Below are 24,572 nucleotides of genomic sequence, written 5' to 3' on the forward strand. Positions count from 1 at the left end.
TGACAGGCCTAGCAAGCTGGTGGTGGATGAAGTGTGCTCAAGATAGATGCAGACAGCCTCGTAACATGGAATCAGGGTGAGCAAGTGCATTTGTGCCTGGCGATATATATATATATATATATATATATATATATATATATATATATATATATATATATATATATATATATATATTTTTTTTTTAACTGAAATGTTTCAACTGCGAGATGAGATGTTTGTCTGTGCATCACACATAAATGATATTCTTGCCTAAATGCTGTCTTTTATTTCTTGACATGTTTAAGTAGAATGATATTTCTGCTTTGTGCTTTCTTTTTTTGCTCAGTTTCATCAACCTTTCCACATACCTGAACATTCTTGACTCTGAAAAGATTATCCATCACACACACACACGAATCTTCTCAGTAAAAATCATTCTACCATCAACCACCTCTCGTGAGCTAATGTGTGTAGTGCAGCAGGTGGTGGGATTCTAGATACCTGCGCTACAGCTGTGTTACACCCCCATGAAGTGCAATAATTTTAAAATACACACCAAAGAAAGCTTTTGTTTTACAAACATCCACAGGAAGCAAGGTTGCTCTTTTTCTGGTTTTCGGACCAACTTGTCCATCAGGCAACTATAAATAACAATAACAACTGCGAGCTACTGCTCACTTATGTATCCCCCCCGTTTTTGCTTATATCAGAATGCAAGCGATAGAAGCAATAGGACACTTATTATGAATGTTGACTTCAACAAATAATTAACCCTGAAACAAGTAAGTAAAGAGCAGTGTTCTCCCCAGGGATTTCAAATAGCGTCCTGGTAAACTGCCATTTTGCTTCTTGTACTAGTGTCAAAATCCACCCTACACGTTTCGTAAATACATTGTCAAACAGGAAGTTGATGTGGGACAGACCTGAAAACAGTATACACGGTATAGAACCCCAAGCTGAAGTTTGGTACTGAGTGGCTATGATTTGTGGTTGCTGAGAAAAAGGGTGTTTCGGACAGACGGACGGACAGAGGTGGTGGTGGGGGTTATTAAAAAAATATATATATAATCATCATCATCATCATCATCATCATCATCATCATCATCATCAAGGACTGGACTGGAAAAGACATTCATGGGCAGTATAAGACAGAGAGAGACAGAAGAGTTGTCTAACGAATCTTGGAATTGGGTAAGGACAGGCGACCTGAAGGAGATGGACGGCCTAATATTTGCAGCTCAAGACCAGGCGTTCAGGACAAATGCTGCGAAAGCCAGGATCGAGAAACAGGATGTGTCACCTAAGTGTAGAATGTGTGGAACACATAACGAAACCATGTAGCATATCTTGTGTCGCTGCTCCAAGTTTGCCCAAGCAGAGTACAAAAAGAGGCATGACACCCTTGGACGGGTTGTGCATTGGGAATTGTGCAAGAAATACAGGATTAACTGTAATGCCAAAAAGGGTATAAGCGTGTCCCGAGTAGTGTGGAGGAAAACGAGGAAGTAAAACTGCTGTGGGATTTTACTATTCAAACTGACCAAGTAAACCAAGTACTGTAATTCAGAAAAAGACGACTCGGGAGATGATCACTGCAGACATTGCTGTCCTGGGGGATAGTAAAGTCATACAGAAAGAATTAGAAAAGCATGACAAGTACCAAGATCTAGCTAGAGAGACTGGAAAGCTATGGAATTCAATTTGGGGCGTTGGGCGCAACGTCAAACAAGTTGACAGAACACTTGAAGGAACTGGGTATTCCAGAGAGGAAAAGAACAATGCAAAAGTCTGCTCTCCTCGGATCAGCACATATCCTTAGGAAGGTGTGAGAGGTCTAAGGTCTCAGGCTGAGACTTGACTGGAAGCTATTTATCCAGGGATAAACCCTATGTTTAATAATGACAACAACAATAATAATAATAAAATAGTCTAGACAAAAACAAAAAGTTTCTCCAGACATCCGATTTGTCCACGCCCGATTAAGTACAATCCGAACCTGTAACAATTTTGATGAAAGAAATGAAAGGAACTGTGAGCCTAACAATGAGCTCATAAAAGCAAGCAGCTGCATAATTTATACAGTATTGTGTTTGCGAACACCACAATCATTGTGTGAAAAAGCTAGCAGCCAAATTTCAGAGGATAAAAAGGAAGATGGGAGATGTTTTGAGCTCAGCCAATAAAATCATCTCATGTCCAACGTACATAACTCCATGCCTGAGGTTTGTGCAGAGGCAAAAGAGATACTGTATCCAGGTTTGATGGTTCCTGAATAAAACTTCTAGCAAATAAGGTTAAGCCATGGTGTGACTTCGGACAAATATTGATTTCTTTACCAGAAAATTACAGGACTTACAAAAGACAGGCATGTGATTTGACCAAAGTGAAAAAGACTGAAAAATAGCTGGGGGTCTGGGGGCCGCAGGCTCCCAGCCAGGTCCAGGGCGGAGCCCTGGTGGGGGGACAAGGGGGGCGAAGCCCCCCGAAGCTCCTGGTTTTTAAGCAAATTACCATGGAAAAATGATCACAAACAGAATCATTTGAAGCAAATGCTTCAGCCTTTTTAACAAATTTTTTTGCAGTAAACATACCTGATTATCCAAAGGACTTGCTGGATATTATCCTTCATCTCTTAGGTGTGTATCTTTACCCAACAGTAATGGAATTTCAAGTACTCAAAACTACAACATTCATGGACATTTAACTTGTATGTTATCAGACTCAAATGCAAGCAAGCAAAAATTGAAAATGTGTCAATCGAATCCATTCACGCTTTATGTTTTGAAATGAATCAACATTTCTGTAATATTTGTTATTTACGGAGCCGTAGAGGGGACATGGTGAATAAAAAAATAAAGCGTGGGAACGACTTATAAGGCGCGCGCACGAGTTATAACCCGTGCGCACGCTTTGCGTTAAGGCGTGCTCTCGGGTAGTTAAAAGTGAGGGGACGAGTTACAAATCGTTCCCTCGCTTTCATTAAGGCGTGCGCTCGAGTTATAAAGGCGTGCGCACGGGTTATTAAAAAGTGAGGGAACGTCTTAAAACGCGTTCCCTCGGTTTATATCCAAGGCGTAGGAATGATATCCTATGTCGTTCCCTTGACTTATTAAAATATTCCCACAATATCCTTGTTTTCGTTTATCTCGTTGCCCACACACACACACACACACGTACACACAGGCTGTAGCTCACCATGGTAGCTCCGTTAATACTAGACGCTATTTCATTATATTTTAATATTGGACTCAGATACACAGAAATCCTTAATGCACTTGCATCCCAACATGGCTTTATTATAAGTCTGAGACACCTCAAGAGAGTTCTGAGAGAGAATGGGCTTCGCCGTCGTAGTTTTTCTGACCTAAACTCTCTTGAGGTGTCTCAGACTTATAATAAAGCCATGTTGGGATGCAAGTGCATCGAGGATGTTATTTCGTACTATAATTTTCTGTTAATAGTTACATTTCCAAAATATACAATCATTTTCTTTTTACAAATGAATTAATAAAGTAAACTCTCACCTCGTTATTAACTACCCTGTCTGCAACTGGGATGGGTTGTTTCGGTGGGTCTTTCCTCTCAATACTACCTGCGGCTGTCGATGTAAACAAGGGATGAAGTCCATACGGTTTGTTCACCTTCGGTTGACATCCAAATGCACCTGCTATCGAAAAGTTCTTTTTCCTTTCTTCGAGCTTGTTCACGTGTTTTTGCCGCTTCGCGTGAGCTTCCAATGCCTTGAAACCTCGTGTTCCATAGTCAATAGTATCCTGACACCATGTGCACAATGCTTTACCGGGGCGGTCAATTTTACGAATTAAATCGCAAAAAAGAGTGGTAACTTCCTTCTTTCCAACAGTATCAACGATTTCTCTTTCCAACCAGTCCCATCGGAACTTATTCTTGATATGTTTATCAATTTCTTTGACGCGAGAGGCATCTTTCCGTTCAAGCACAGGCAAATGGCGCTAAAAGCGACCTCGTATACAACAGCGGCTCTGATTGGTCAGAAGGAACAGACATTCAACCAAATCAACGGAGGCGTAACTGTTTCCTTCTCGAATACAAAAGACGGATCGGAAAATGAACGAGTGGGGATTTTAACACGAATATACGATCGGCAAAAAAGCTAAAAAACGGAAATATTTTTTTTTGTTTTTATGTAGTTGAAAAAGACGGAATTCCGACTAAAGACGGAAAAATCACATGCCTGAAAAGACTCTTGTCATTTGGAAGAGACTCTGTGTGTCCAGATGCATGATGCTAATAAACCACAGGTTAAGAATTTCAGTTAACGTTCACATCAAACAGCAAAATAAATGATCAGTGACTTTGATTGTGGCATAGTTGGTGCCAGACAGGCTGGAGTGAGTATTTCAGAAGCTGCTTATTTCCTGGTATTAATAGTCTCTAGGGTTTACCTAGAATGTCTTTGAGACAGATGGGCTACTAAAGCAGAAGACATCATCAGAATCCAATCCCGTCAGCCAAGAACTGAATCAAGAACAGCGGGTAGAGGTTCACGAAAACTGAAGGGTTGAAAACTGGATGAACACCCCCCCACACACACACAAAAAAAGGGCGCGTGTATGTATAACAGTTATTCCACAAAATCGAGTTACATACGAACTGATAGTAAGCTTGACAGCGCGCTGCTGCACTGATGAACCTCCCATACATTTGTATGGGAGAACAGCATGTTTTCATTTGGCCTTTAAAGACAGTTAAAAGTGTTTAATCTACATAAAACTAGTGTTGATTCAAGAATAAACATCATATTTACAGAACATATTGCTAATTTTGTGCGGCATTGTGATGAGCTTTTACTTTAAGGGTTTTGGGTTTTTAACATTGTGTAACACAATACACCAAACTCGCAGGTGCCGCCATCTTGGGTTTTTTAGTGATATTTGTCGCCAGTCCGTGTGGGTTTTTTTTGTTGTTTCCAGCTCGCTCGCTCACTGTTGGTTCAATCAGCTTGAAACTCACGATTCCCACTGTGGCAGCGGGGGCATGGTCAAGCATCGGTCTGTGACCGGAGGGCGGAGTCAGGGAAGGTAAGTGGCAGAATCACTACACCTGTCGTTAATTAATGTGTTTGTGCGTCTTCCCAGTGACCGCACCCTATTTAAGGAGAGTGAGAGCAGAGGGAGCTCTCTCCCCAACCAGATGACTTGTGTGTGTGTGTATGCGTGTGGCTGGGAGAGTGTGCTTTTTGCTACTGAAAAGTGCAAATAAAAAGAGTTTTGTGAACTCGGTTCTGGCCTGCCGTCCTTCTGTGCTCCACCCACCTATATGAACTGTTACAGTGGTGCCGAAACCCGGGAATGAGCACAGAAGGACGGCAGGCCAGAACTGAGTTCACAAAACTCTTTTTATTTGCACTTTTCAGTAGCAAAAAGCACACTCTCCCAGCCACACGCATACACACACACACAAGTCATCTGGTTGGGGAGAGAGCTCCCTCTGCTCTCGCTCTCTCTCCTTAAATAGGGTGCGGTCACTGGGAAGACACGCAAACACATTAATTAACGACAGGTGTAGTGATTCTGCCACTTACCTTCCCTGACTACGCCCTCTGGTCACAGACCGATGCTTGACCACGCCCCGCTGCCCCACCCACCAGTGGTCGAATCTCTCATGTTGACTTGTTTTTCCAATAAAATCGGCTGAACACTGTTGCCCGCGAAAGATCGGATCACCGGGGAAAAGTTTGCATCCTTCCTAAAAATCAATTATTTTCTTAATTTTTTTTCGTGGAGAAAAAATGAGGTGTATAAATATCAGTATTTATTTAGTAAATATCAGAAGAGAATTAAAAGTTTGACCCTCTTATACACAGTGCATTCAAGCACCACTGTCATTAGTCATGCTTGGTATCTACAGTTTAAAATGAACATACCTGTTAATTCTGGCTTTTATGTTTAAACACAAAGGATGGACCAATTTCACTGATGTATTACTTTTTAAGCTTTCTAGGTGCATAATGGGGGGGCGGCACAGTGGTGTAGTGGTTAGCGCTGTCGCCTCACAGCAAGAAGGTCCGGGCTCGAGCCCCGTGGCCGGCGAGGGCCTTTCTGTGCGGAGTTTTCATGTTCTCCCCGTGTCCGCGTGGGTTTCCTCCGGGTGCTCCGGTTTCCCCCACAGTCCAAAAGACATGCAGGTTAGGTTAACTGGTGACTCTAAATTGAGCGTAGGTGTGAATGTGAGTGTGAATGGTTGTCTGTGTCTATGTGTCAGCCCTGTGATGACCTGGCGACTTGTCCAGGGTGTACCCCGCCTCTCGCCCGTAGTCAGCTGGGATAGGCTCCAGCTTGCCTGCGACCCTGTAGAACAGGATAAAGCGGCTACAGATAATGAGATGAGGTGCATAATTGTGATCTACAAGAAGAAGCCTTTATCTGCAATTCTTACCCTGATACTCAAAATTCTAAAATCTCTTTATTTTTGCCTTTATGGTTTATTAATTTCCGATTGAGTTTTTTTTTCATGAATGTTAAATTAAACCAATGGAAAATGATTGCTGGTTTGTGACCGGGGCAACGGACAGAAATTTTATAAAAAACACTGGATTTTCAAACGTTCATATCTTTGGTTTTTTTTTAAGACATATTTAAAAAATTAAATGGAATTTTCAATTCAACTCCTCATACTCTAATTTGATACATTACACAACACCATGACAACTACTTTAAAAAGTAGCCCGTCATTGCATGTAAATTCTGTAAAGTCTGTATTAAAATTACTACATAAGCAAATGCCGTTACAGTCCATGAAAAAGCCGTGAAAAAGTCGGCATCTGCGCCTTTAGTTTGTGTGGAGAGATATGATCTGCAATAATGTGCATTGTTGGCTACAGACTGAAACATACTTTCAGAATGCACTAGCCAAGGCAGGACTAAACTTGATGTGCCTTCTAATAATAATAAAAAAAATAAAAAAAATAAAAAAACCCAGAATAGTAATTTGTAAGCTAAAAACCCTGTCTCTACACTTTTTTCTTTCGCCGAGTGGCAGCCAATGTTGCCAGATATTGCTGACGTTTTCCAGCCCAAAATATGTTCAAAACCCGCCAAAATCCACTTAAAACCGCCCAATCTGGCAACACTGGTGGCAGCTGTGTTCAACTGGGGTGGGACATGACTGAATGGGTGCTTCTGATTTGTCAACTGTCGTCCTTACACCGCATGGCATGCCCCAAGCGTTTACAAACACAGAATTCCAGGTTCTCCGCTCCAAAACGATTTTTTTTTTCACCGACAACCAAAAAAAATTAACTGGTTAACGTTGATTCGGTCAACCACCGGTCAAACGGTCATCGGTTAACATCCCTAATAGAAATCACTGGATATCGTTGCTATAACGAATTTCAACTGATAGATCATATTTGAAATAGATTATATGATGATTCAGGGTAAATCTGGACGGTATTTTGATAGGCGGTAATGACTAATTTTGAAGAACAATCCTACAGATTATAGCCCCCCCCATGACCTGTTCCTTTGTGCAGTCACTGAGCAGTCGTGCAATCACTGAACAAATCATGATAAATCCTGTTCCCAAAACTGATGAATACAAGCCATTATTTTTTTGATATTAGATAGGGTTTGGGTTTGTATTGACAGACACCCCCCCCCATATAGTTGAATATGGATTTATTTTTACATGCCAAAACATAAGAGTCCTACGTATATCAAAAGATATATTGTGGTGCTACAATATGTTCTGAATATATTTGTTGATTTGTAGTCTAGTTGATAACGTTTTAGTTTCCTGATGTTTAGAGGTAGTCTGAAATTCAAGGTACTGGTCAATGAGAAAAACTGTTACATGTTGACTGATTTTCTTCAAACTTGTATAGGAGTAACAAATGACCCGAAAGATAATTACCATCTACCATGTTCTGAAGTTCCATGTGCAAATTTGAAGGAGCGGTCATAAAAATATGTCAAAACTTATTATGACATTGAAATTGGTAACAAATGTATACCTTGCATAATAAATTTTTGGTGGAGTAGGTCACAAAAAATATACTATTCATACTGTTCAACCTGTTATTGTGAGAATAAACAGTTGACCTTTCTGGAATTTGTACTTGAATAATCCCAAAATACAGTTGTTCATTCTGTAATTTCCCAACTCTGGGAATATGTAGATGGCACTCACATGACATGCAATGAGGTCCGGGTTCAAGTCCACCGTTCCTACCTTGGTATAATTCATCTTTCATCTCTCATAAATGGGTGCCGGTCAGTCCTGATTCAACCTAATTAGTCTGGCAATGGCTATGTGGAGAAGATTCACTAGAAAAGCCCCATTCTATTATTTCCAACACCACTAAACATGCATGTAGCCAAGTTGATGATATTGATGGACATTGTGTTGGTGGTTTTGGGTACATGCGGGGAAAATAATTTAGTGTGGATATGGCTAGATAGTGATTGAAATAATGCATACATCACAAGGAACTGTTTGCTCAGGGTATAAATCAGGTAGTCAACACTTCCAATGCTATTCTATACTCAACTTAAGATATCTGAATTGATAATAAATCTGAAATTGGAGGAGTGTGCGTTAGTGAAATGATACATTCCTTGATTTCCTCCTGATTTAAACCTTAGAGCAAATAGTATGAACCATGGACTAACAGGGCTGAAAAATGAAAGCATTTGCATTTATTTTGCAACACAATTTACAAACGCAGAATAGGAAACTTAAATATAGGAAATTTAGTTTCTTTATTTGAAAAGACAATGGCACGGAGCAGCTGTATTCATTAGAACAACATAAGTGAACATTGCATTCATAGACAGAATAAGAAAAAACATGAAGCAAATATAAATGTCATTAAGGCCAAGATGTTAGGCATGCACCCAATTTTGATAAACACACAAGACATCAGTTTTAAGTATGAAAGTCCCCACTAGTATATAAAAATATATTTTGGAAATGTCCAGAACTGAGGGGATAGATCTAGGTACTGGACCACCACCACCAAATAGATCATCCACCAAAATATTCCCATTTTACCTGGAAAATGAAAGTATGCCATCATTAGAACAATTTATATACAAGTGCATCCTTATATCATCAACGATATCTGATGACTGGGTTTAGTTTTGAACAAGTATTTTGCAAAAAAAATGTTTTCAAAGGAAACTTCTCACTTTTTCCTACCTACCCTACAAAATTTGTTGTAAACTTTTGGGATAAACAAATTTTTTTCCCCCTACCTACTTACCTACCCACCCACCCTATTTTGAAAACCCAGGAAACACATTATTTTGTTTGGCCTAAAAACTTTATACAAAACATCCGACAAAATAATTTCCGCTTAGAATGTAAACAAACCGGCAAAACGACGGTAGCAATTTGTGAAAAATGCTATTATAATAATTAGGGATGTCGAAGTTAACGCGTTATTAGTGCGTTAACGCAATTTAATTTGATTGCTATTAAAAAAAATGACGGCGTTATCGCAGGGTATTTAAACAACAGTGAATTGGGCTCATCTTGGTAAGGAACAATGCAGATTTTCGCAGGTGACTAGCATGCAAAATAAAGCTAGTTATAACATTAACTTTGTGGTAAAACGTAGCTCTACAACTTGTCAAATAAACCTGCAACATGGTCAGTTAAACTGTAGTCTGCATATGCGATGCGGTGTGAGTTCCGTTTACTTTCACTTTACCGGGTGAAACGTGTTGATATCTGATGGGCTACGATCGGGAATGCGCACATTCCCTTATCTCCACCTGTAGATTGTAGGTAGCCTAGCGATTTCCAAATAGCCTACTGCTTCACTTGAATGAACTTGCAGGAGTCAAACTACTTCCTCTTCGAAGTGTAGCTTGCAGCCATTACAGTTGAGAAAAAAATTTAAATTTATATATATATATATATATATATATATATATATATATATATATATATATTAGTCTGTTATTTCTCCAAATCGTATTTTGCACATAGCCTATGCCCAACAGATGTCTGATAGGCTGCATTGGAAAGAATATGCTGCATGCCTAGATCTAATATCAAAACCCGAATGCCAAATATTTGTGCATTAGGCCGATATATTGTCTATCATAGAGAAGATGAGCCTTATAATTGACATGGAGCATCAGAGCATATATTCAAATGTTTGCTCTGATGTAGAAATGTATTTGAGTACAATTTAAAAAGATGTTTAAAGATTTTTTTTGCGATTAATCGCGATTAACTACATAATTTTATGAGATTAATCGCAATTAAAAATTTTAATCGTTTGACAGCCCTAATAATAAATTATTGAAAAAAAAAAAGGTACATCAAATACTTTTCTTTCATATTTTGTTGCCGGTTTGTTTGTTTTTTTTTGGGGGGGGGGGGGTTTCCCTTCTTCTTTAGGGTTTTTTGGCAGTTGGCAAACCAACTTAAAAGGTGCATTACCACCACCGACTGTGCTGGAATGTGGAACAGGAGGGTTTTTTCTTTTTTTTGGGGGGGGGGATATTTTTTTAGCTACTTTTATTTCTTTTAAATACTTGATCATTTTAGGGGTTTTGTTTTTGAGTGGAGTTTTTATTTCATCCTTGGTTGGTTCAGCAACATGCAAAACAACCATTTTGTTTTTCTCTACTCATGGTATATGAGCTGGTAGACTAGTAGTAGAGTAGCCAATCAGAGCGTACGGTTGCTCATATCCAGTGAATGTGGACAGAATAATTAATTTTATATATAGATTGTTGAAGATTGCTCATATATATATATTAAAAATATTAACGCATTACAGCCTCGCAGTTTGCATGCCAAACAACCCGGAACCATTGTTAGTGCACCGTGTTATGGTGCGACAAATATACTGACGCACACAGTTCCAGTTACAGGAATGGAGCTTAAAAGCGCGCCGGGTCTGCTGGACGGTAAATTTATATTCAAAAAACGACCCGGTGGAACTGTTGATAAAACCACAGTTTATTGCAAACTGTGCAGAAAGGAGTTTGCTTATCACAGAAGCTTGTCAACTTTACGGTACCATTTAAATGCCAAGCATGTCACCGCGATTACTGAAACAGCTGCAGCTCGAGGTAGCAGTTCTGGTCAGCAGTGCAAACTCGAAGAAATGGCTGGACTCCGGAAGAAAATGAGAAGGGCAACGTCGGAAAATTTAACGAACACGCTGGCCAAGTGGATTGCCCTGGACTGCAGACCACCATCGGTGGTAGAAGACAAGGGTCTACGAGATGTATTGCAGATTGCGGCGTGTGATCCATCGTTTCAAATGCCGTGCAGAAGAACAATTTCCAACAAAATATTGTTTACAGCCATTAAATGAGCTTGAATCTAAAAATCATGTCTGTGTATTATTTGAACTCTTCACATATTATTTAGTTACATAAAATAAATGTTGCTTTTGGGGCAAATACAGTAGTGCGATTAATTGAGATTAATTAATTACAAAGCCTGTAATTAAACAGATCATTTTTTTAATCTAGTCCCACCTCTAATTAATTAATTTATATGAGCAATCTTCAACAATCTGCTTTACATTGGGTCACATTACAGATGACTGTAGTACTGGTTATTAATTGTTTGCAACAGATCCTCTGCTATGAAGACAATAAAAGTAATAAAACTTTTTAAAATTACTTTTATTTTTTATTCCCACAAAAAGTTCTATTACAAACTTATAATGGTATTACAGAACAATATGCTCTGAAATGTAATTCTTTCTAAGGACATGGGTAAAATTCAAATGGCATGGGAACAAACATTTATTTGGCTCAGAAAACACACATGGCTCATCAACACCAGCTCTTCGCCAGCTGCCATCTCCTCACTTCCTGCCAGGGAGCATCCATCTTCCTGCACTGACACATTCTCCACACACTCTCACCCCTTTCCTCCTTGGCTTTATTCACCAAGTCCATTCAAGTCTATTCCATTTTCTCTATATACATTCCTGTCAACACTGACCCTGACAACAGAAAGTACAGTGGCTCTCAAACTGTTAGCATCCATGAAGTCATTCCGAGCTTAAATAAATCCACTTATGACCATAGCACAGATTTATCTCATCTCATCTCATTATCTCTAGCCGCTTTATCCTGTTCTACAGGGTCGCAGGCAAGCTGGAGCCTATCCCAGCTGACTACGGGCAAAAGGCAGGGTACACCCTGGACAAGTCGCCAGGTCATCACAGGGCTGACACAGACACACAGTACGTTTACATGCACATCCAAATCGAGCTGCTGTCGGTAATCGAGCAAAGGGTCCCAGCAGGGGTGCCAAAGAAATCCAATCCTACATGCACACAAGGAAATCGAGCTATTGTGTGAGGTACATTGTGCACCCGAGCCACAGGTGGCGCTACACGCCCCATCGTGTTGGTACACTTCCGGTTGTCGTCATGAAGAGCTATTCAAGAGCGTAAACAAAGTTATCAGTTCCGTGTTCTCCATTGCGCGTTTTTCTCCCGTCCATGAATTTTAATATATTCAACTCCTTAAGCTGAATGAGCATGAACTCTGTCTCCTCATTGCTCCAGAAGTGCACGTTTCTGCTCACCATTTTCTCTTCTTCGTTTGTTCCTCCGGACCTCTTCTGCTGCTCGCTACTACTGTTGTCATGCCGACCGAGGCTGTCGTGTTTCCCGCTTGTGGTCTCGTCACTTCCGGAAGGGGCAGTGCTGAAGTAAGTAGCTCAACAGGGTTCACATGCACTAAGTAGCTCGGCAAAAATCGCATAATCTAGGTCGTGTAGCTCGATTACGAGAAATCAAGTTCGGTTCAATTTCAGCCTAGCTAAGGTGTATCCATGGCATTTAGAACTTCGATTTCAGTCGAGCAACGGCAGAAATTCAATTTTCTCTATGTGCATGTAAACGCACTCACAGACAACCATTCACACTCACGGTCAATTTAGAGTCACCAGTTAACCTAACCTGCATGTCTTTGGACTGTGGGGGAAACCGGAGCACCCGGAGGAAACCCACGCGGACACGGGGAGAACATGCAAACTCCGCACAGAAAGGCCCTCGCCGGCCACGGGGCTCGAACCCGGACCTTCTTGCTGTGAGGCGACAGCGCTAACCACTACACCACCGTGCCGCCCAGCACAGACTTATATGAGGGAATAATCCAATTATTTACAAAACCAAACCAGTTTCACCATGTTCAAATGTACAGCATAACCTACACAAACAAACGTTACTATGGGTCGATAACATTCTCCACTACTGCAATATTATACATTTATACATGCAGTTCCCTCCAAAGGTATTGGAACGACAAGGCCGATTGTTTTGTTTCTGCTATACACTGAAGACATTTGGGTTTGTGATCAAAAGATGAATGCGACGATAGATCAGAATTTCAGCTTTCATTTCCTGATATTTACATCTAGAATGTGTTAAATAACTAGAACATAGCACCTTTTTTTAAACGCTCCAATTTTTCAAGTGATCACAAATACTGGAACACGTGACTGAAAACTGAAAAGTTATTGACATCACCAGAAACCTCCATTGTGTTGCATCTTCAAATGTCTGAATTGTGTGCCATTTGTGTGTCTATATCAGTGGTGGGATGGCTGTCTTTTGGGCCAAGCCCTCTTTCAAGCCCAGCCCACTGCAGCATGTCATGCCTCCAGCTTGCCATTGGGAAATCACATCACATTACAGTACATTACAGGCATTTAGCAGATGCAGTTATCCAGAGCGACACACAACAAGACCCCGACATACCCACAGCAGTGGGCAGCCTGGGGAGCAGTTGGGGTTAGGTGCCTTGCACAAGGGCATTTCAGCCATTCCTGATGGTCCAGGGAATCAAACCAGCAACAGTTTGATCCCAAAGTTGCTTGCCTAACCTTTAGGCCATGGTTTCCCTCATCACAACTCTTACATGCCTTGTTCCCACCTACTGCTTTGGAATTGCCTGGCTGTACATTTCCAGACGTATATTTAAACCTCATCAGTCTACAGCTCCTGGTAGACTGTTGCCTTTGCTGCGTCCCATGAGTGTTGCGTTTCACATGCTGATTTCTGTGAATGACTCTTTGCCTGATGTTGACCTTGTTTGTGCTTTGCCTTGCTGGATTTCTTTTTCATTGCATACGCTTTGTATATAGCCACCAACTTTTACAAGGGAGAAACCCACAAAACAAACAGCAACAACTAAAAGAAGCTGTGGTACAAGCCTGGAAAGCATCACAAAAGAAGAATGCAGCAGCTTGGTGATGTCAGTGGGTCACCAACTATGTAAGGGATAATGTCAGTCATTACTGCCCTGAATCACTCTTAAGGGGTTTATTTTATGATAAAGACCAGCTCGCTGTACAATATTCCACTTATTACATGACTACTTACTAAAGAAATCAAAATACAGATTAAAAATGATTTTATTGATTTAAAAATTATTTGATTGCTTCTGCTAATGACGGGGTCCTTAACAATTGGTTGCAAACAAATAACAGACCCTAGAATGCCGTAACTGACCAATCAGAATCAAGTATTCACATGAGCCGTGTAATAAGGGTTATCTACTTTAAGACCATCTGTTCCAATCCATTTACTCCCCCAAAAATTGAGTGATCGGACATCAACAGTGCCATGTTCTAAGTTCAACACATCTAGATGTTAAGATCATTAAATAAAAGATGAAATTCTTGATCCATCGTCTCTTGAACTCAAACCCAAATGTCTTCAGTACAAATACTTTCAAAGGGGACTGTAGATAAAATTATGGATATGCTGGCTATGCACCACAGCTCCTGCTGTAAGAACCAATGGGGTTTAAAATGAAGGACCTTAAGATGGGGAACGTCAATGCTAATCTGCAAGCCAGCCAAGTGGTTTTAATCAGCAGCATTCAAACAGGATCAAATGGACCAGATTAAAGCCTGTCACAACATCTGTGCCAATATATAAAAGGTCTATGGACATTACGTGGACCAAAGTATTATTACGTGTGCGTGCACATGGTGCCCTGCAATGGAATGACGTTCCATCCAGGGTGTATTCCCACCTGATTCCCAGTGTTCCTGAAACTGACTTTGATCCATCATGATCAAAGTTACCACCAAAGCACCAAGGAATATGACGAAGTCTGCTTCTTAGATTACTACCAAGGTTTTGCGCATTTAAAAAAAAGTGCATACTATATTTCTGACAGACATTCATGTGTTATGCAGAGATACACAATTTATCTGATCTCTTCTCCTCCAGCATGCACATTTATTTCAAATGCTCAAAACATTTGAAAATCAGAATCAGAAATACTTTTAGAATACATCGGGCCAAATTACTCAATTCTGATTGGTCAATCAAGGAGGGCTTTTTTCCTTAACATGGGGCCATATTTCTGAAATGCTTTTGGCTAGTTCGTTGCTTGAATACGGTTACAAAAATTAGCAAATTTTATCAACAAAATGGCTGACTCTGCTCACTCAGCAATGCCGCGTTTCTCTATATTTGACGAAGAAATGATAAACCAATTGAAAGCTGCAAGCGAAAATACAAAAAAAAAAAAGTACGAATTTTTGGCTTTCCATGTTTAAGAAATGGGCCGCAGAAAGACAAATAAACGACTCTCTAGTGGCATATGAATGCTATGAGTTAGACAAGGTGCTATCGCAGTTTTTGTGTCATGATGAAAGACGCTTTAGAAACTGATTCAAACCTACAAGATGGTCTTGCGCCCTGACTGGTTCAGAAAACATGAATGACAAATGTTGTGAACTTGAATGGCTTCCGAAGTATGAATTTGGCCCTATATATTATAAACAAGTAATCGTATGGCTCCTCGTAAAATTAAGGATCAATTTCACTCGTGATTTCAAAGTTTTGAAATTGCCCATCACTCGTGAAATTAATCCTTAATTTTACTCGGCCCCATACGATTACCTATAGAGATCTTGCAGTCACGTGACCGGAAAGTACACAGCCGCCATTTTGTCGGTAAAAAACACCGCTGAATATTGCTGCACTCGTGTACAAAATGGATCAATTTCAACCGACGGACTACACGGCACATTTTTCTAATGAACAGATAACTAGATATATGTCTAAAATAAACGACCTACAGATTAGTGACCCTTATGGCTTACTGGACGTAGTTTTCACGACCGTGTCAGTGGATATTGAACTGCCAGAGGTGGAATACCCAGATGTGTATAATTACCTCATTAACTTTCCCTCGCTGTTCAGTGGTGAAGCACTGCGTACTTATAAATCTCTGGACAGTTATCTTTACAGAAATTCAGGATTTGTCAGCCCCCTCAGATGTGGCATCTTGTAAACAAGAAAATAACAATCCTCATTGGACGGGTAAGTCAAAAGTATTGAGTACTAGTACTGATACTAGATATATCAGTAGTATCTAATATAGCACTGACCAGCCGATTATAGAATAGAATAAGGTAATTCCAAATCGTCCATCTTGTTTACCATGGATCTGGCGTTGGAGAGATAGAGGCTTGGCAGTGGAGATTTGAGTGGCTGTTTTCTGAGCTTAGTCAACAGGCCGGCTCTGCCTGCAGCCTCGCTTTTGCTTCCTCTCCCGGCGCTGCCTCCTTCGCCTGCCAGACCCGATAACAATCCACGGAGACCCCGCTGGTCTCGCTATCTCGTCCGGAATGTTGTGATGGAAATCGCTACAAACCGTCATTTTCTGCTGGAAATCAATGTCCAGTAAGTCCATACGGTTGTAGTGGATACTGAAGTCCGGTACAGACGAACAACACGCAAAAATACACACAAAAAACAAACGTGCACAGGTAGGGAGAGCTTGTAGCCGCAGCCGTTGTAGTAGAATTGTATAGATAGTTTTCACATGACGTCACAGAGTCGGGGAATCCCTAGTGGCGGCCATCTTGGGGGTTCAGCTTACCGGGTGACTGAGCACACATTGTAACGCGCGAGTACAAAGTTTTCAAAAGAACCCAAGCAGGCTATTTAAAGCTAGCAATGGTGCACACCTGTTGTATTCACAGCTGTCGTAATAGGTCAGATGATGAAGTCAAGCAGAGCTTTTATGGAATTCCCACTGTACGGGAACACAAAGGCGAGCAAACAAAGAAACTCAGCATAGAAAGGAGAAATCTATGGCTTGCGAGAATCAACCACAAGGATTAATCAGCCTTCCAAACACAGCAAAGTCTGCTCCGAACATTTTATAAGTGGTAAGTTGTTTAAATAAACAAACAATCGTGTTCAAGTTTGTTTTTGGAAACCAAAACATGTGAACAATCTCTGGAGAATGCCTAACTGGAACCGCTGAGTGTACGTTTACATTGTAATGCACACTTAATATCGCTCGTTTGTCACGTTTCTATTTGAAACTTGTCACTTCACTCACGCAAGGGTCATTTTTGAAAAACATTTTAGGTCCATTCTGTATGATTTGATTTGTGTTTGGGATGCAAACAGCGCGCCTTTTGGCGGATGCCGCCTGAATCGCGCAGATCCGATTTTTTTTTAGGGGGGGCGTTGGAGTGTCTGATTATAATTTCAAAGTAAATTCTGTATTAAAATTACTAAATACCCAAATCCGTTACAGTCCATGAAACAGGAAGTATAAGGATGAGAAAAAAAAAAAGTTTAAATCGCAAAGCTGCGCACATTTGCGCAGCCCGAGCGGTGTGCAGGATTGCGCAAATGTGCGCAGCTTCCCGATTTAAACTGTTTTTTTTCTCATCCTTATACTTCCTGTTTCATGGACTGTAACGGATTTGCTTATTTAGTAATTTTAATACAGAATTTACTTTGAAATTATAATCAGACACTCCAATGCCCCCCCTAAAAAAAAAAAAATCGGATCTGCACGATTCAGGCGGCATCCGCCAAAAGGCGCGCTGTGACTATATAAAAGTTGTATATATCAGACAGCCTTTAAAGTTTGATGAAGTCAGTTTCAGGCTTTGGAGCAGGCTTTGGCAGTTTCAGGCTTTGGCAGCCCTGCATAGTCACTTGAAAATGCATCTTTGTCCACTTCGTAGGGGTCACTTCCCCCAATCAAGGCCAGTTTGGCTGCATACCGTTGTCGTGAGATGTTGTCTAATGTATCTATATACTTCTGTTTGCTTGATTTTGCCGACATTGATCTTCATTTTAGAAAACTGACTATATAACTTCATAAATTCGTCCGAGATAACGTAGCCGGTAGTGGTGATGGTCCGTTTTGTTTGCCCCCCAAGATGGCGGCTGGGGGGGCGTTCCCCGGAATGCCGTGACGTCAGTGAAAACTAGGGTTTTCCAGAAGAAAAGGTAGAAGTAGAAGCAGAAGTAGAACCAGAATGAAGTAGAAGGCGGAAATATGGCGTTTGACCGACAAGATGGCGTCTGTTACAATCTAGATCGGCTGTGACGTCACATGCAAGATCTCTATACTAATAATCCTGAAGGGAAACTGAGCACATCTGCAGTTGCTCACACTCAAGTAGAGAAAATAAATTAAAAATTAAAAAAAAAAAAAAAATGTAAAATGTATGAAATATGTAAAAATATATAAAACATGTAAATCATATATATTGTAATAAATAGCCACGTGAAAGGAAAAACAATCATGATGGAATAATGAGTTATTGCACAGTTATTGCACATAAGTAGTAAATATTGGCTATGGTCCATATAAGTTATGACACTAGTATTGCACATTGAGTGAGGTATTAAAAAGAAGGTATATTCCAACATGTAGTTAACACTAGACTACAGATTTGCACCATCACTCCATTCATTTCAAGGAACTTTGTACGGATCATAACCGCTAATAAACTAATTTCCACATATACCTATCCTTTGCTTCTTTCTAGTATCCAAGTAATCCAGTAGTAGAGCTTTTTTTTAGCTGTAGTTTTCTTCGGACAACAGCAACAGACACCGGACATCTTTGCTTGGCTTCAGTATGTAAACAAAGTTCGCTTGTCTCCCAGGTATAGGGTAGCGACGGTTGCTAACGTAAACGTGACATCAGTGCAAGAGGTCTATAGCAGTGGCAGCTGGTAGTCTTTCAAACAGGGGAGGCTGGTCGGTTACGATATTTCCAGATTTTAAAAGAAAAAAAAACACATCAATTTTGCCCATACTCTTGCCTCTGATCTGGCTGATTGTTGGCAGGGTCACAAACTGTGAAATAACAGGTTCTTTTGCCCCATTAGCCTACTGTCCAATATACATGATGGTGGTGTTGGGGGGGGGGTATATTTTAACATTTTATATTTTAAAATTGTGGCATGTTGTTTAAAAATTGATCATTACTGAAAGCAGCTCTTTGTCAGGAACCTCAGCAGTAACAGCAGAGTGTTCTGGAATAGGCACAAGCACTGACCTTGGGGAGCCAAACATAGAGCTGGGTGCCACACATTTCATTCAATGACACTTTCCCTATATTTTACTTATTTTGACTGAGAAATGTTTTATTGACAATTTTGATAACCCTTCACTTTTAATCCAGGTCTGTAGTGTGAAATGTTCTCGGCTGTGTTTTTGTTTAAAAATGTTTTCCAAATTGTAGCTGTGTTTAATTCATATCCAGAAAAATATATATTCCAATATAATATACTCAGCATAAACATTTTAAATAGATTCTATATTTTTGGTCCATCCATGACATATTACTAAAGTAGCCCATTTACTGTTGTTGATGTGGGTCACTTGCTGTTAGCCAATTCACTTTCTCGTACCAGGAGAGCTGAAAGGAACGAGTATTATTCCCTACCTTTTTCACCAAGTCAGTTTGAGGCGTTGGTCTACCCTGCTCTTTAATTTCAATTTTTTCCTCGAAAGGAAGACTGGCAAATGGCTTCGCCAAAATTAAACAGCAATGCTTGGCATCCGTGTGCAGCTTTCTTGCTAGCTGACTAGCCCTCTCAAGTTCAGTCACTCAAACGAAATTTCTGGAACTAAGATAGCAAACTTGACAACACTATATTTACACTTTATTTACAATGAAAATATATACAAACTAAAAAATCTGGTAGAAACCGTATGTAATGAATGAAATCAAAATGTAAGCTGATCTCTTACAATACACCACAGCACTTGCGAATCCGCATGGGACTGAACTGAAATTCACCGCTACCTGTCTATATTTGAAACGAGCTGTCAATCAAAGAAAATATCCGGCCGCTTTCACCAATCACCAGTCTCCTTGCGGAAAGCTTTGCCATGTCCCTCCCATGTGAGGCTCGGAGTCCGTAGGCGGACATTTTCGCAGTATTTGTCCAATAACCATCTTGCATTTTGAGATTGAAAAGCGCATCGCTCCCAAATGCCATTGAAGTCCACTGAGGCTGGGAGTCCGTGAGACTCTGTGGGCGGGCATTTTCGCAGTATTTGTCCAATAATCGTCTTGCATTTTGAGATTGAAAAGTGCAGAGCTCCCAAATGCCACTGAAGTCCACTGAGGCTGGGCTGCATCGCGCTGTCACGAGGGGGAAAAACTCACGCACACATTAGGCGAACTGAGGAAAGTTATAACGGAATGATTTTGCACTGTAGTTGGGTTGAGCACATATATTTCTATGATTCTGGATCTGAAATAGCAATGTTATAAGGTCGGCTATAACATAAGCCTAGCGCAATTCATCCTACATGATGTTCGTCATTTTTAGAGGAGGCTGAGCCTCCCTCGTTGTCTTAGAGCAATCGCCCGTGGTCTATAGTTAATTTAAATAACTATTTGACATAAGTCAAGTTTATTTGTATCGTGCTTTTAACAATAAAGCATTGTCGCAAAGCAGCTTTACTGAATTTGAACGACTTAAAACATGAGCTAATTTTATCCCTAATCTATCCCCAATGAGCAAGCCTGTGGCGATGGTGGCAAGGAAAAACTCCCTCAGACGACATGAGGAAGAAACTTCGAGAGGAACCAGACTCAAAAGGGAACCCATCCCCATCCGGGCAACAACAGACAACATGACTAGAATATAAAGTCAGCTTCGTTGATGCTATAAACCCCCCACCGACGGAAACCCGAGCGCAAAACCATTCACGACAACCATAGTCCTAAAGTCAGCAAGTCAACTGCAGTCCCCAGCCACAAAAGCACCACTGCAAGAGTCCAGAGCGTTACATAAAATGTCAAATTTCCAAAACTAAATACTACTGAAAATGAAAACACTAATGCTGCTTTTCCACTACCAACGCGGCTGAGTTGGGCTGAGCCGTGCCGTGCTGAGTCGAGCTGAGTGGGGCTGTTGGAGTTGCATTTCGACTACAACCGTGCTGGCTGGAAGTGGGTGGACACATTGGGTGGAGTTAGCGAAAGTGGGTGGACGTCACGTGATGTCGTTAGGCGGCGCAAACAGTGACATCAGTGATCTTTTAAGTGGTAGTCTCATGACCTGGATAGTAAACAATAAACATGGAGTCGTTAGTGTTGCTGGTCTTGGTGCTGTGGCTTGTTGTCACCGACAACGCCAACAGATACTGGCAAGAGCGTATAGATGAGGCGAGGCGCATAAGGCTTCATAATTCTCGTAATTCGTAATTCTTCTTCTTCCGGGTTGACGGTGTTTACAGATCCCAGCGTGCTCGCGGGGCGTGTGTGGGCATGTGAGGACACTCCTCCTCACCAATCAGTGCACAGGGGAGTGTCTCCTCACACCCCTAGCCCCACTCGGCTCGGCTCGCTTCAGCCCCACTCCAAAACCGTGCGAGTTTTGGGTGCTAAGCAGGGCTGAAGCGAGCTGAGTCGTGCTGCTCTGAGGTAGTCGAAACGCGAGCCGTGTCGGGCTGAAGTGAGCTGAAAAAGGGTAGTGGAAAAGGGCCATAAACATACACTTACCTCACACTGAACATTCTACATTACATTATCTCATCCATACCAGCATACAACATACCCAGAGCAGCCTGGGGAACAGTTGGGGGTTAGGTACCTTGCTCAAGGGCACTTCACTCATTCCTGCTGGTCCAGGGAATTGAACCACCAACCTTCTGGTCCCAAAGCTGCTTCTCAAACCTTTAGGCCACAGCTTCCCTGACCGGCCATGGATGGCCTAATGGTTAGAGAAGCCACTGTGGGCCATGGCCATGGCTTTCTACTGATCATATTTACCATTTTAGTTTGACAAACCTAGTTATAAAATCATAAGGCGTATCCAGGCTGTCTCTACATGCCATCTCTGAGAGACGACAGTGAACAGCCTACAAACCACAGCCTTTAACCAGCCACAACATGTCCATTATCCAACAAGGCTGGGAAGATTGTTTCCAACAGTCATGAAAACGGCAAAATTAAAACGATTTGTTCTGAACTTATGCAGATGACCAGACATTTGGATAGAAAGTGAAACAAAAAAAATGAAAGCCGTTAACAAGCCATTATAGGAAGATCATGAGACACAAACCTCAAGCAGGTGAATTAAAATGTTCTAGTATTTAGTTACTGATATTAAATTTGCCCAATGTTTAGAGTTAAAAGAGTTTGACCTGGTGGTATATTTTACACACAGGATTTAACAGGCCAGCTGGAATTAGAGACCTTAATCTGTCTATTCCGAGACAACCGAACACACTGTCCGAGTCCCAAATGACTCCCTCCTCCCTAGAACAGCGCACTTCGTAGGGTGTGAAATAGTAGCGTCTCCTCTATATGCAGTGTACTCTATTTAAAAACAGTACGTAATTTGTAATTCGCCCTCTCACACTCAGAGTTTACTGGACTAGCTATCAGTGCTGCTCAATAATCCAGTCCTAGCATAAATGCTACTGCTAGCTAGTGACGGTACAAGATTTAAGCCGCTGCACTTAACTCCATCCAGAGCGGATTTCCTTACCTTTGGAAGAAAGATGCGTAAACTTGTAAACAGCTGGTCAGTGTCCTGCTGGAAACACTTCCTACGACTTCTTTTCTCTGTGCAGGAGGCGTTATTCAGACACTCACGCTCCGGAGAGCATACCCGCTTCACCTCGCTGGGAGAAAGGACTCACTACACTAACGCCAGGCCAGGGGCGGGGCTACATCCAGGGAAGCCGTTTTCGTCATGACGAAAGCCTGTGGACGCGTCACGTGATCTGTTCCACCACAATTCCAAACAAAAACTAGATGTTTCGGACATCCGCTAGGCCTTCATCAGCTGTGTAAACAAAGGGAACACACACACACACACAGAGCTCGCTCCTAGGGCCTCTTTCACTATTTGGAAAAAAAGATGAAAGACTCAGGATTACCACTATTCTTGACACAAAGGGGATTAAAACAAAAGAAATGGTTAAAAATCTTGGTGTTTTCATTGACAGCGAGCTAAACTTTGACAGTCACATGAAAGCAATCACTAAAACGGCATTTTATCACCTAAAAACATTTCCAAACTAAGAGGACTTATGTCAAAAAATGATCTGGAAAAACTGATACATGCCTTCATCTCTAGTAGGGTTGATTACTGCAATGGCCTTTTCACAGGCCTGCCAAAAAAGACCATCAAACGACTTCAGCTGGTTCAAAATGCAGCGGCTAGGGTTCTCACACGAACAAAAAGAACAGAGCGCATTACTCCAATTCTAAGATCCCTTCACTGGCTTCCAGTAAGCTACAGAATTGACTTTAAAGCATTGCTGCTGGTGTACAAATCTCTAAATGGTACAGGGCCCAATTACCTCTCTGATATGTTGCAGCAGCCTAACCCAATCAGATCTACCAGATCGCAGCAGCAAAATTTACTGGTAAAACCTGTTGTTAAAATAAATGGCCCTTTTCCACTACCCTTTTTCAGCTCACTTCAGCCCGACACGGCTCGCGTTTCGACTACCAAAAACCAGCACGACTCAGCTCGCTTCAGCCCTGCTTAGCCCCTAAAACTCGCACCGTTTTGGGGTAGGGCTGAAGCGAGCCAAAGCGAGCCGAGTGAGGTTGGGGGCGTGAGCAGACACTCCCCTGTGCACTGATTGGTGAGGAGGAGTGTCCTCACATGCCCACACACGCCCCGCGAGCGCGCTGGGATCTGTAAACACCGCAAACCCGGAAGAAGAATAATTACGAATTACGAGAATTTCTGAAGCCTTATGCGCCTCGCCTCATCTATACGCTCTTGCCAGTATCTGTTGGCGTTGTCGGTGACAACAAGCCACAGAACCAAGACCAGCAACACTAACGACTCCATGTCCTCCATGTTTATTGTTTACTATTCGGGTCGTGAGACTACCGCTTAAAAGATCACTGATGTCACTGTTTGCGCTGCTTAACGACATCACCTGACGTCCACCCACTTTCGCTAACTCCACCCAATGTGTCCACCCACTTCCAGCCAGCACAGTTCAGCGCGGTTGTAGTCGAAATGCAACTCCAACAGCCCCGCTCAGCTCGACTCAGCACGGCACGGCTCAGCCGCGTTTGTAGTGGAAAAGCGGCAAAAGTGTGGTGAAGCAGCTTTTAGCTACTATGCAGTACAGCTATGGAACCAACTGTTGGCAGCTTCAAATCTAGGTTAAAGACCAAGCTGTTTTCAGATGCTTTCTGCTAAATTATTAATATTGTCATCTCTACATGTTTTAAACTCTTTATTTTTACAGTCTCTGCATGTTTTAAATTTTACTTAACTTTTATTCTATTTTATTCTGCTGTTTTTTTTAATTGAACTTTTATTTCATTTTATTATTTTATTTCTAC

At 41.3% G+C, this 24,572-nt stretch overlaps 1 protein-coding gene across 1 annotated transcript in view; it reads right to left on the bottom strand.

Annotated features, from left to right (window-relative positions):
- Positions 1–22,922, bottom strand: part of dnajc5ab (DnaJ (Hsp40) homolog, subfamily C, member 5ab) — a 66,682-nt gene extending 43,760 nt beyond the window's left edge. The window contains exon 1 of the mRNA XM_060938063.1: positions 22,744–22,922. The gene's annotated coding sequence lies outside the window, so the exon portion shown is untranslated. The remainder of the gene's footprint in view (positions 1–22,743) is intronic.
- Between the last annotated feature and the right edge of the window lie 1,650 nt (positions 22,923–24,572).

Source organism: Neoarius graeffei, chromosome 13 (genome assembly GCF_027579695.1).
Source record: "Neoarius graeffei isolate fNeoGra1 chromosome 13, fNeoGra1.pri, whole genome shotgun sequence".
Lineage (NCBI taxonomy): Eukaryota > Metazoa > Chordata > Actinopteri > Siluriformes > Ariidae > Neoarius > Neoarius graeffei.